The sequence below is a fragment of the Crocodylus porosus genome, unplaced genomic scaffold (genome assembly GCF_001723895.1).
Source record: "Crocodylus porosus isolate Cpor-Errol unplaced genomic scaffold, CroPor_comp1, whole genome shotgun sequence".
Taxonomy (NCBI): domain Eukaryota; kingdom Metazoa; phylum Chordata; order Crocodylia; family Crocodylidae; genus Crocodylus; species Crocodylus porosus.
Genome location: NW_017728948.1, coordinates 33,079,380 through 33,092,287, shown reverse-complemented (window position 1 = coordinate 33,092,287; position 12,908 = coordinate 33,079,380). Strand labels below are relative to the sequence as shown.

Sequence of the window (12,908 nt, the reverse complement as noted above, 5' to 3'; positions counted from 1 at the left end):
GGTTGCCCTGGCAACCAGGCACCTGAGCTGCCTGGGTGATTGACAGCTCTGCCAATCACCCTCTCACTCACGGGGCACCCATGTGACTCCATGACACATGCCTTGATGGGAATATAATAAATAGGGAGGCTCCCTTGGGTCTTTGCATGGTTTCAGTCTAACTGAACCTCCTTGCTAGGGTTCCCTGGAACCCTACTGATCCTCTACAGTTCCAGGTCCCTTGCTGGGCCTCTATAGTCTGCTGTGCCCAGCACGGCACCCAAAGCCTTAATGGCTAATTGCATGGCTCTAAATCTTCCCCTACCTCATGGGGATTACTATCATGTTATTTCCTCTGCCGATATTTCGGCCTCCTTGGCCTCTGCCCTTTTAATCTGGCTAGGCCTTCTAGCCTAGGCGCACTGTGGCAGACATGGCTGTTATGCACTAGCTTCAACCTATCCCTGTCTGTTGGGCCCCTGTATAGCTACGCTTCTCTTGAGTGCTGGGCCTCCTAGCCCCTATCTTGCTGTGCCCCTCTCAGGCACAGGGCCCTTGATCCCTATGTCACTGTGCTCCTCTTGGCACTAGGTCCCTGTGTCACTGTGCCCCTCTCAGGCAACAGGCCCTGGGACCTGTGTGACTGCACTCATCTTGAGCACTGGGCCCCTGGCCCCTATGTTTCTCTGCCCTTGCACTCCACTTCTCTTTGGAATCAACAATAACTCAGGCCTTGAGCCTGGCCCCAGAAGCACACAATCACTTTGAGTCTCTCTTGGACACTAATGGGATCTCCACAAACTTCTCCTTATAGTCCCAACCCAACTTGCTGGTAGACACAAATTGTAGACACAACATAAACATAATCCCTGGGCTACAACATAATCATAAAGGGATAATAGCCCTCTGTCCCTTTAAGTGTGTAAACCTTTACCTACTAATACAGCATGTCTCTCAGCTGGGGCACCTTGTGAGCTCTCCAAGACTCACTGTTTCTGCAGATAGCAAAGCAGTCAGCCTGGCATCTTCGGGTGGCATTTTCTGGGCTAGAGCCCCTTCCTCTGCAGCTGTCAGGGACACACTTTCCTGCCAGCCCCAACCTTGGGTTTATATGCTCCCAGAGCCCTGCCTACATCTGGTCAGCTGCCTGCCTGCAGATGCCTGCTGATCGCTCCATTAGTCTGTTGCCCTGACTCTCCTGAAGTGCTCCCTGGCTATGCTGCCTTAAAGCAACAGGGAGCCCAGGCTCTCTGTTATACAGGGGCCATGCAACCTTGGGGGTCAAGCATGCATAGGTGCCCAGGGACCATGGTAAGTTAGCCAGGGAGGCCCAGGGCCAGGCAGGTACCAGCTAAGCCCCCCATCCCTGATCACTCCCTAGGGGTTGGCAGGCTGCTGGGTGCTGGCTGCAGGGGCCTGCCTCCTCAACTCTGTTCCCAGGGTGGGAAAGGTCAGGATCCTGGCAGCACCTGCTGTCACACTCCAGACCCCGCTGCCCTCCCTTCTCCTCCTTCAGGCCAGCTATTCTCCCATGCTGCCACTGTTGGGCCACAACCTGCAGTTTCTTCAGCTTGGCTCAAAAGTTGTCTTAAGATGTTTACAGAGACGTACACTTGCCCAGTGAGGCATAGTTCAGAAAAGTTCCAGGGAACATAAACTCTTGAACTGTGACCTATTTCTGTGGCTTTAAGCTTGGTAACAACATTCTTGGTGCCAAAAGTGTGGCAAACACCGTCTGAGGTGATCCAAATGATGATTGGCCAAGGATGGAGAGATTAACAAGTATGTATCCAAGGTTAGGCGTGATGGGCCTTTCTTGTTTTGATTGGCTCGAGAGATGATGGACATTGGCTCTGAGTGACTGATTCATTTGAGGGTATAAAAGGTGACAGATCTAAGGGATCGGGGTCTTTTGCAAAGTGGTTGAGAATGTGTGTGTGGCTGAAGAGTGACTGAGGAGGGTCGACCGCAGCGGTGGGCAAAGTCCGGTCCATGGGCCAGATCTGATCAGCAGATTTCCCAGCAGTTCCTGCCTGTGTAGCTGGGGCCAGTTTCCATGAAGTCCCCAGCAGCTGCATTATGATAGTGCAGGGCTGGGGTTTCCATGGAGACTGACCCCAGCATGCTGGCAGGCAGCAGCAGCACCACCCTCTTCCTAGTGGGGAAGCTGAGGAGAGGCTGTGCTGTGGGTGGGAGCAGGGTGGGCACAGCTGCTGCTGCCTGTACAGGGCGGGCAGCAGCAACGTTGCTGCTGGAAGGGGTGGCTACGGGGAATCCTGCCCAGCCTGGCTACACTCCTCTCATCGCTCAGTTTCACTCCCACAGCACGCAGGGAGGCAGGAGACAGTGCAAAACTTTACTGAGCAGCCTGTGGGACTTTCACATGCTGAGGAATGTGTTGATGTTGGCTGTGATGTCCTCCTTGACTGCAGGGGGCAGGAACATGTAGAGCAAGCTACAGGTAGCCCTCCAGGTGGCAGCAGAGGTTGTGGGGCAGCTCAGGTGTGCTTCCTGCACCATAGAAGCTCAGAGTCCTGTGTCAGGTATGTAAGTTCACCCTGGGCACCATGGCAATCATCAGCAACAGGGCAGAGTGGATTGGGCAACCCTCAGTCCATGCAAACAGTTCTTTGTGCAGCATCTGGGACATGAGCAGCAGGGGCACACTTGGGGTGCAGCGCTAGTGGATGGGGAGGGCCCTGGATTGCCTCCCTAGAGAGGCCCCCTGTTTGAAGGATGGTGGCACAGACAGCTCCTCATCCCAGTCATCGGGGAGCCTTGCACTCCCTGAGCCTGGGCACCTTGGGTTTGGCAGTGTTGAGCCATGATTCTCCTAATTTATTCTAATAGAGGATTGTTAGGCCTCTACAAGAGTCATGGTTTGAAATGGTGGACTTGAGGAGCCCTCTTGTTAAGTATTGGCCTTCAGCCTGGCCCTCTTTATTGTGTGGTATGGGCACATGTAGACATGCATGCTTACTGTGCAGTAAACTGTCTTGTGTGGACACACCCGGTGAGAGTAAGGGTTCTAAATATTGTATATGCATGCTGTTTAATGTCAGAGATGATGCACTTGTGCTATGTGTTTATTTTGACATTTTCAGTTATATCGCTGCATTGGAGACTTGTATTAACAAAGACTTGGTGGGATAGCTGGCATGACTAAAGTAACTGTCATGGATGGGTATAAACTATTTAGCAAGGACAAACAGGGAGAAAAGGAGGGGAGTTGCACTTTATGTAAGAGACCTGTATGATTGCTCAGAGCTCCAGTATAAACTGGAGACAAGCCTGTTGAAAATCTCTGGCTTGGGGTCAGAGGGGAGAGCAACAAGGGTGATGTCGTGGTTGGTGTTTGCTATAGACCATGAGACCAGGAGGATGAGGTTGATGAAGCTTTCTTTAGACAGCTAGCAGAAGTTTCCTGATCACAGGCCCTGGTTCTCATGGGGGACTTCAATGACACTGACATCTGGAGACAACTTCCTGAAGCAGGTGTTGGAGAAAGCAACTAGGGGCCATGCTCTTCTTCAACCACTGCTCACAAACAGGGAGGGTGAGGAATGTAGAAATGGATGGCAACTTGGGCAGCAGTGACCACAAGATGATTGAGTTCAGGATCCTGAGGAAAAGAAGGACGGAGAGTAGCGGAGTAAGAACCCTGGACTTCGGAAGAGCAGACTTGGACTCACTCAGGGAATTGATGGGCAGGATCCCCTGGGAGGCCAGTCTGCGAGGGAAAGGACTCCAGGAGAGATTGTTGTACTTTACAGAAACCTTACTGAGTGCACAGGAATGAACCATCCCGATGTGCAGGAAGACTAGCAAGTAAGGTAGAAGACAAGTTGGCTTAGCAGCGAACTCTTCAGTGAGCTAAAACACAAATAGGAAGCTTACAAGAAATGGAAAATGGGAAAAATGACTAGGGAGGAGTATAAGAGGCTCAGGCATGCAGGGATGAAATCAAGAAGACCAAAGTGCAATTGGAGTTGCAGGTAGCAAGAGAAATGAAGGGTAACAAGAAGGGTTTCTACAAGTATGTCAGCAACAAAAGGAAGATTAGGGAAAATAGGGTCTCTTTGGCTTAGTAGGAGTGTTGCCAGCAGATTGAGGGAAGTGATTCTTTCCTTTGATTCTTTCCTCACCGGAGGTGAGACCACATCTGGAGTACTGCATCCAGTTTTTCCCCCCTTCCTTCTGCACCCCCCACCCCAGTACAAAAGGGATGTGAACAAATTGGAGAGAGTCTGTTGAAGGGCAAAGAAAATGGTGAGGGAGCTGGGGCACATGACTTATGCGGAGAAGTTGAGGGAACTGGGCTTCTTTAGCCTGGAGAAGAGGAAACCAAGGCAGGATTTAATAGTAGCCTTCAACTACCTGAACAGTGGTTCCAAACAGGATGGAGCTGGACTATTCTCAGTGGTGGCAGAGGATAGAGGACAGAACAAGGAGTAATGGTGCCAAGTTGCAGCAAGGGAAGTTTAGGTTAGATATTAGGAAAATCTTTCTCATGAACAGAGTAGTGAAGCACTGGAACAGGTTACTCAGAAAGGTTGTGGAATCTCCATCCCTAGAGGTTTTTAAGACCAGGCTAGACAAAGATTTGGCTGGGTTGAGACAACTGAAGCTTGTCCTGCTTTAAGCAGGTTTGACTAGATCATGAGGTCCCTTCCAATGCTAGCTTTCTATGTTTTTATTATGCTATCATTTTTTATGCTCAAGTATCAGTGAATGTTATTTGCTTCAAGGAGCTATATTTTATTGCTCAACTTGAAGTCCAGCGCTGTACTATATTAAATGTTCATGCTTCTCGGTAATTCTAATCTATCAAGATTGTTCTATATATTCTACCTTTGTAGTTGGTGCTAGTGGAAAAAAATAAGAATTAGTTCATTCAGATTGAAAAACTAAGAATGATTATTTAATCAAAGCAAATTGATCGGTGTGTTGTATAAAAGAAAAAAATGTTAATTTGTAATAAATTTTGTTAATGCTAAAGTCACAAAATGCACACATTTGCCTAAAATTACATGTCATGAGTTCAGTTAATTATCATACAATTGCAGTAATGGAAAAGAAAAGCCTAATCAAACATGAACAGCTTGTATAATCATTAACCAGGCTATGGTGAACCATTACTTAATGCTGACTTAAGTGATCTATCATGGGATTCATGGCAGCCTGTTAACTAATGCTTAAACAATTCCATAGGAATTTCAAGCTGTGGTGAATGGCAGTACCCAACCATGCCTTCCTTCTTAGTGTCAGTATTTATTTTTAACTGGTATGAAGTTATGCTAACCCCATCTTGCCATCGTTGCAATTACTAATAATTTTTCCCATATGGCACTAAATCACATGCTTTCCAGATGAGATTTTCCCCATTTCTCCTGTCTAGAAAATCTGTTCTTTAGTCAGAGAAAGATATAAAGTGAGTTCATTACAATATACCTTGGTAAAGCCATGTAGCATTTTTATTTTCTATTTACCTTTGTGTCTTTAATTGTTCTTTTAATTTTTTTCTTAAGTCTTACACATTAGTGAGTTCAGTTTTACAGGTTGCTACTTATTCAGATCAATTTTCTTCCTTTCTTAATGGGAGATTTGTAGTTAAACTGAGGGTTGATTTTAGTTCAGAAATTATATGCTGGGTAAGAAATGGGTTGAAGGCAAGATAGCAATGGCTAATGCTGACAGGAGAAAAAATGGAAAGATGTTACAAGTGGACTTTTTTTAAGATTCATTCTTGCAATTGATCTTAGTTATTATTTTAATTAATATTCATTTGGCACAAGAAGTAAAAGTATTCTAATGAATTTGCTGATGACCAAAATTGGTAGGCATTGTCAGTAGAGGGGCAGCTCATAATAATACCGGAAGAATTGTATGATCTTGAGGACTGGAGGAATAGATAGGTGGGAGGGGGAGGAATTCAATAATGAAAACTTATGCACTTAAGACACTAGTAACAAGAATATCTGCTCTAAGCTGAGAGCTCATCAGTTGGACAGAGGTAGAGAAGGACCTAAGTTACTAGTGAATCACAGATTATTAGATGCTGTAGGTGTTAAAAAAGGCAAATGAGATCCAAGAATATATCAGAAGAATTAAATCCAGTAGATATAGGGAAATCTTAATGGCAGTGTGAGAGACACTGGTGAAGTCTCGTCTGGAATACTGTGTAGAATCATAATCACTAAAGTTCAGGTAAGATGAATTTGAATTGGAACAAGTACAGAAAAGGTCTATTGGGAAGATCAGGGTAATGGTGAGAGACTTTTGTGACAAGAGATAAAAAGTGCTTGGCTTTTTCAGTCTAGCAAAACAAAGGCTGAGAGGGGATATGATTTCTCTCCATAAATATGTATAAATACATCTGGGTGAAGAGTAAATACAAAGGAGGGAAAAGAATTATTTAAGATAAAGAATGGTGTTGGCATTACTCCACATGGGTATAAACTGCCTATTAAAAAAAATATGCTAGAAATTAGAAGACAATTTCTAACTATCAGGAAAGATTCATAGATTCATAGTTGGTAGGGTCAGAGGGGACCTGAGCAGATCCTCAAGTCTGATCCCCTGCCATGGGCAGGAATGAATACTAGGTTCATATGACCCCCACTAAGATAAGCTCATATGACCCCAGCTAGGTAGTAATCAAGCCTCCTTTTTAAAGACCCCCAAGGTCTTTAAGCCAGCATCACTTCTGTTGGAAGCTGGTTCCAGATCCTGGCCACCCTAACTGTGAAGTAGTGTCTCCTGATGTCTAGCCTGAACCTACTCTCAATCAGCTTGTGGCCGTTATTCCTTGTTACTCCGGGAGTGCTCAGGGGAACAGGGTCTCACCCATCTCCCTCTGGTCCCCCCTGGTAAGTTTATAGACTGCCACTAGATCCCCTCTCAGCCTTCTTCTGTGAACACTGAACAGGTTCAGGTCCCTTAGCCTCTCCTTGTAGGGCCTTGTAGATCATGCGAGTGGCCTTCCTCTGGACCCTCTCCATGCTGTCCACATCCCTTCTGAAGTGTGGTGCCCAGAACTGGATGCAGCACTCCATCTGTGGCCTGACCAGTGTTGCATAGAGGGGGCGGATCACCTCCTTGGACCTGCTCATGATGCATTTGTGGATGTATAACAAGGTACGGTTCACCTTTCTGACCGTTACCTCACATTGGCGGCCCATGTTCATCTTGGAATCAATACTGACTCCAAGATTCCTTTCTGCCACTGTGCTTTCAAGAAGGGAGTTCCCCAGCCTATAGGTATGCTGCTGTTTCTTCCTGCCCAAGTGCAGTACTCTGCACTTGTCAGTATTGAATCCCATCTTATTCACATTTGCCCACCCCTGTAACTTGTCCAGGTCCAGTTGTATCCTGTCCCTCCCTTCTAGTGTGCCCACCTTGCCCCACACCTTGGTGTCGTCAGTGAATTTGAACAGGGTGCTTTTCACCTCCTCATCCAAGTCGCTGATAAAGAGATTGAACTGTACAGGCCCGAGGACCAAGCCCAGGGGGACTCCACTGCACACCTTCCTCCAGGTCAAATATGACACATCCACCACCACTCTCTGGGTACTGCCCCCTAGCCATCTGACTGTGTAGGCATCAATGCTACAGTCACCTAGTTTTTTAATGAGAATGGGGTGGGAGGCAGTGTCAAAGACCTTCCTGAAGTCCAGAAAGACTACATTCACCGTGACACCTGCGTCAAATGATTTTGTGACCTGATTGTAGAAGGCCACCAGGTTGGTCACGACCTGCCTTTGAGCATCCTCCCCCCTGCTGGTCCCTCCCAGATGTGCTCCTGGATTATTTTTTCAAAGAGCTTCCCCAGGACTGAAGTAAGACTAATGGGCCTATAGTTGCCTGGATCCTCCCTCCTCCTTTTTTTGAAGAAGAGGATCACATTGGCCAGAGTACCACAAGTGCTCGTAAAGCCATGCCAGGGGCCCTGCAATGACCTCTGCCAATTCCCTCAGCACTGTGGGGTGGAGAGCATCTGGACCTGCTGATTTGAACGTGTCCAGCCTCTCCAGAAGTTCCCTAACTCAGTCCTCCCTGATCCTAGGCCTGGCAGAGTCACTCCTGAGTCTGTCCTGAATCCTGGTGGGGGAGAAGTCCTGGTCCCTGCTCAGAAAAATGGAGGCAAAGAATTTGTTGCAAAAGTCTGCTTTTTCATCTGGTGCAACCACCAGATTGCCAAGAGTATCCTGCAGGGGCCCCACATTGCCTGGTGCCTTCTTTTTACTCTTTATGTATTTAAAAAAGGACTTTTTGTTGTCTTTGATCCTTGTTGCTAGCTCTAGTTCCATCTCCGCCTTAGCCTTCCTAACAGCCTCTGTACAGACTCTTGCTATGGAGGTATAATCCCACTGGTGATAGCCCCAGCCTTCCACTGGATGTATGCCCCCCTTTTGGCTTTTAGACATTCCTGAATGCCTTTGGTGAGCCACGGGGGCTTTTAAGTGCTCTTGTCCCCTTTGACTCACATTGGGACTGTCATCCTGTGGGCTCGGAGGATCGTCTCCTTAAGGTAGGACTACTTGGACACCTAGTTCCCCTACTCTCTGGGACTGGAATGCCTTTCCTACCAAACTCCTCAACTCAATGAAGTCAGTCCTCCTGAAGTCAAGGGCTACTGCCTTGCTACAGACCCTTGACACCCTGCGTTGGATGGTGAATTACAGTAGCCAATGATCGCTACCGCCCAGGTGGTCAAGGACCTGGAGTCCCCTCACCAGGTTGTCACCTGTGGCCAGGACCAGGTCCAGCAAGGCATTTTTCCTGGTGGGACTGTGCACCTCCTGGGTTAGGTGGAGGTCTTGTATCTCAGCAAGGAACCTACGTGAGTGGTCAGACCTGGCTGACGGCTCCTCCCAGCAGATGTCTGGGTAGTTTAGATCACCCATGATGACCACATCCCTTGATTTAACTGCCTCTGCAAGCTGACCTGAGAATTCCTGGTCCAGCTCTTCCCTTAGTTGGGTGGTCTGTAGTAGACACCCACCGTTAAGTCCCTTTCCCTGAGACCCCCTTGTATTCTGACCCAGAGCACTTCATCCTGCCCCTCCTCTGACCCCATTCTGTTAATTGAGGATGTGTATTGCTCTTTGACATAGAGTGCCACACTGCCGGCTTTCCTCCTCATTCTGCCCTGCCTGTATAGTCTGTAGCCTCTAATGTTTACCACTCAATCGTGGGTTGAATCCTACCAGGTTTCAGTGAGCCCTACTATGTCTGGGTTTGTACTAGCTATCCAGAGGGCGAGTTCCTCCTACTTATTTCCCATACTATGAGCATCAGAGTAAAGGTATTTAAGGCCTCCTGTCAATGCAAGTACCTCCCCTGTTTCCTAAGGCTATCTGGACCCTGGTCACTTACCTCTTGTGCTCATCACTTGTCTTGGCTGGGAGGTGTCCTCATGTCCTCCTGCGGCCCCATCCCCCAGTAAAGCTAGTTTAAAGCACGCCGTACAAGATCAGCCAACCTGGAATAGAAAACATGCTTGCCTTTAGGAGAGAGGGGAAGCTTACCCCAACAAACCTGAGGCCTGCCTGGTGGCACCAACTCCAAAGCCTCTGGTTGACCTCATTGATGCAGGCCTCGTGACGCTGTCTCCATCTACTTACTGGGAGGAAGTACGGGTTTGAAGCATGTACTGATCACTTAACACACTAGAAGAAATGGAGGTAAAGCGACCTTACTGGGTGTGTCTACACATGCAATTAATGTGCATGAATAAACTCCAGGGCTTATTGCTCCAGAGTTTTTTGCTCTCAGGCATGCTTTTTGAATGTGCGCCCGGCAGCAAAAAAATCACGTAAATTCCTCCAGAGTTTAGTTCATAGTTGTTGTTAGGGCTGGAAGGGACCTTACAGCTCATTGGGTCCAGCTCCCTTGCACTTGGGCAGGAAAGACTGCTGGGATCAGATGACTCCAGCAAGATGGGTATCAAGACGCTTTTTGGAGATTGCCAGGGTGGATGACTATATCATATTTGGGGGGAGCTAGTTCCAAATGCTTGGTACTCAACTTGTAAAGAAGTTTTTCCTTATGTCTAGCCTGAAGTGATCCTCAATCAGCTTGCACCCAATTACTTCTTGTCCTTCCCTGGGGGGGACCTTGGGGAACATATGCTTCCCCAGGCCCTGCTGTATGCCTGGGGAATACAGGCAGCAGCACATTGAATTCTGTCAGAGCAGCTCTGGCTGGCAGGAGTCCAAGGCTGCTCCAGCTGGGCTCAATGTGCTGTGGAGGAGCTGGCTGGGACACAAGGGTGCTTCAGGGTAAGGCTAGCCGGCAGGCAGCCCCCAAAATCAAGCACCCTCATGCCACAGCCAGCCAGACAATGTCTAAATGTGGGCTGCTGTGTGAAAAAATTCTGGAGCAGGTTAGTACTTGAATTTACAAGTACTAGCCTGCTCTGAAATTTATTAGTTTCATGTGCCCTAATAGGGCACACTTGTAGATTTGGAGACATTTACTGCAGAGCTAATTAGGCAGCTCCACAGTAAATGTCTCATGTAGCCCACTGATTTGAAGGTGGACCTAGAGTAGTCTATGAATGAATTATACACTAAGATTGCCTGTAATAGCAAGGGCCTATCTATGCTCAGCATGTGGGGAGGTCCCAAGCTAATCCCATGTTCCTAGGAAATATGCAGCTTCAGTTTTGGCTACATGCAGAAGGTCGTGACCTCTACAAGGACACCAAAAAAACTTCTATATCAGTGTTTTCTGTGTTTAAAAATCTTATTTCCACCATAACCCCTGATTTTCAAATCCTGGTGTTTTTAGAACATTACATTTTATGAAGTGCAATCAACATGTGCTTCAAGACTGAGGTGAACTGAATAGAAGACTGATTATAAGTTATATTAGTAAATATGACTGTATAATTCTTTGTGCTGTGCTTTACATTAATTTGTATTTTGCCTTAAAACAGTAGGATGTTTAGAGAATCTGGAAGAGAAGGAGGTTTAAATTAACTCTCTGTACAATAGGGGAGGCAGCACAAAAGAGCTTACATAGGGAAAATTAGACCTATTGCACTGATTCTGACATTTCCCACTGTCTACAAGTGAGCCTGAAACAGTGACCAATGTCACTGCTAATGAGGAGGAGGGAGTAGAGTGCTTTTGTTGTAGCTGCTTTTGCTGCATGTTCCATCACTGATGACCTCCCCAGAGCACATCTCTGAATAAGCAAGCTGTTGGTATGGAAGCACCCACCTCATGTAACAATAGTGTGAAATGCATTATGTTCATTCCCTCAGATACCGAGCCTTTGCTAACAAGAAAGAAACTAATAGACTCAGCCATGCTGCAGTAAAGAACAGGAATGAAAGAGAGAGAGAGAGAAAGAAAGAAAGAAAGAAGGCATGTTGCTGTTATTCCGAAAGGTACTGGATGTTAAAGTGCAGCTCTTATAATTGTCTTGTCACATTTCGTGATTTTTTAAACTGAAAAGTAGTTTAAGATCAGATACTGACTAGAAGGGTGTGAAGGAAAGGCCTGAAGTTGCAGACAGAATTCTGCAAAGGAGAAGTGAATGCTGAAGAAAGATCCTTGTGAGAAGATATGCTAGGAAGAGGGGGGGTCTGAAATCTGATTAGCTGTGGCAAGCCAAAAAAAAAGCCCCTAGCATGCTATGGCCAGGATAGAAATAATAATGAGGATAATATTAATAATAAATGATGTAATAATACACAATTGAGGTAAGAGTTTGTGTTTGGAGAAGAAGGGGAATAAAAATGCCTGGGGCAAAAGGAATAAGTCCAAGTACAAAATGAAGACATTTCAAAGATGTAGTAAATTGCACAGGATACATTATAAAACAAAGGCATATTAAACTGTAATAGCTGAAGTCACCACAAATATTCTCTGACCCCCATCACTTATGCTAATACTATCCCAGAAAATTCTACAGAACCACAACCAGGACTTCCCAACTCATTCATATGACAATTCAGTTCAGGAGAAACAGAACTGGATTTTTTTCCTGAAGTTTGACCAGTGTATAACTTCGCCTTTTATAACTTTGGAATATATTTAAAATTTTGTTTATAATTTAGTTCTGAGGATCTCTGTCAATGAAATATAACCACAAGTGTTTTAATCTAGAAACATGCCTTTGACACATTCATGATAGGGGCTGTTTCTGATCTCCGGCTAGTTTTATAGTTTCCATTATATCAGTTACCATTGATCCTACCATGCACAGTCTCTTAGCTATGCATACTCATAGTCAACTAAAGGAGTATGGTAACATGGCACCTTTATCATTGGTATAGCCAAATTTTCCTTTCCTTCAAATGAACTTCTGTTTGTACGGTGTCCTTTGCTCCAATGCAATTGCTGACAGGGATTTACTGAATTAACCTAGATGGCTTTAAGCCCCAATTCATGCTGGTGCAGCGTGTCTATATCGGGGGTTTGCACTGGTATAACTAATTGATTTATTTACTGCTGTGAAAATTTTCTTAACAAGAGAAGGCCTAAAGTGCTGGCCATGCTAGCTCTGTTGTTTCCAAGTAATCTCCCTCAGCCTGTCATTAGTATAAATCTGTCCTATTTAAGATTCCCATAGAGCTTATTTGCACATGAGTCACACAATAGCAGAGTTTACTTTCTCAGTTCCGTTTTATGCAAAGATGCTAGAAACAAATGGGCTTTATATAAGCTGTCTGCATTTCTCTGAAAATGTTGTAGAATCATAGAAAAGTAGAGCTAGGAGGAACTTCCAGAAATCATGTAGTACAGTGGTCACCAACCAGTGGATCTTGATTCACCAGTAGATCTTGGAGCCTCTTGTGGTAGATCTTGCAGCCTTTTGGAGTCGATCCAAACTGGGGTGGCAGGCTGAGTGCCTGCGTGCATGCACACGTGTGCCCCAGCCTAGCAGATCAGTCTGTGGGTGTGGGAAGGGGCGGG

The 12,908-nt window shown here is 46.2% G+C and overlaps 1 long non-coding RNA gene across 1 annotated transcript in view; it reads left to right on the top strand.

The window, feature by feature from the left end:
* LOC109322409 overlaps window positions 1–11,371 on the top strand; it is a 50,678-nt gene extending 39,307 nt beyond the window's left edge. Inside the window, exon 3 of the long non-coding RNA XR_002104384.1 lies at window positions 11,252–11,371. This is a non-coding gene — a long non-coding RNA (uncharacterized LOC109322409). The remainder of the gene's footprint in view (window positions 1–11,251) is intronic.
* The last annotated feature ends 1,537 nt before the right edge of the window (window positions 11,372–12,908 follow it).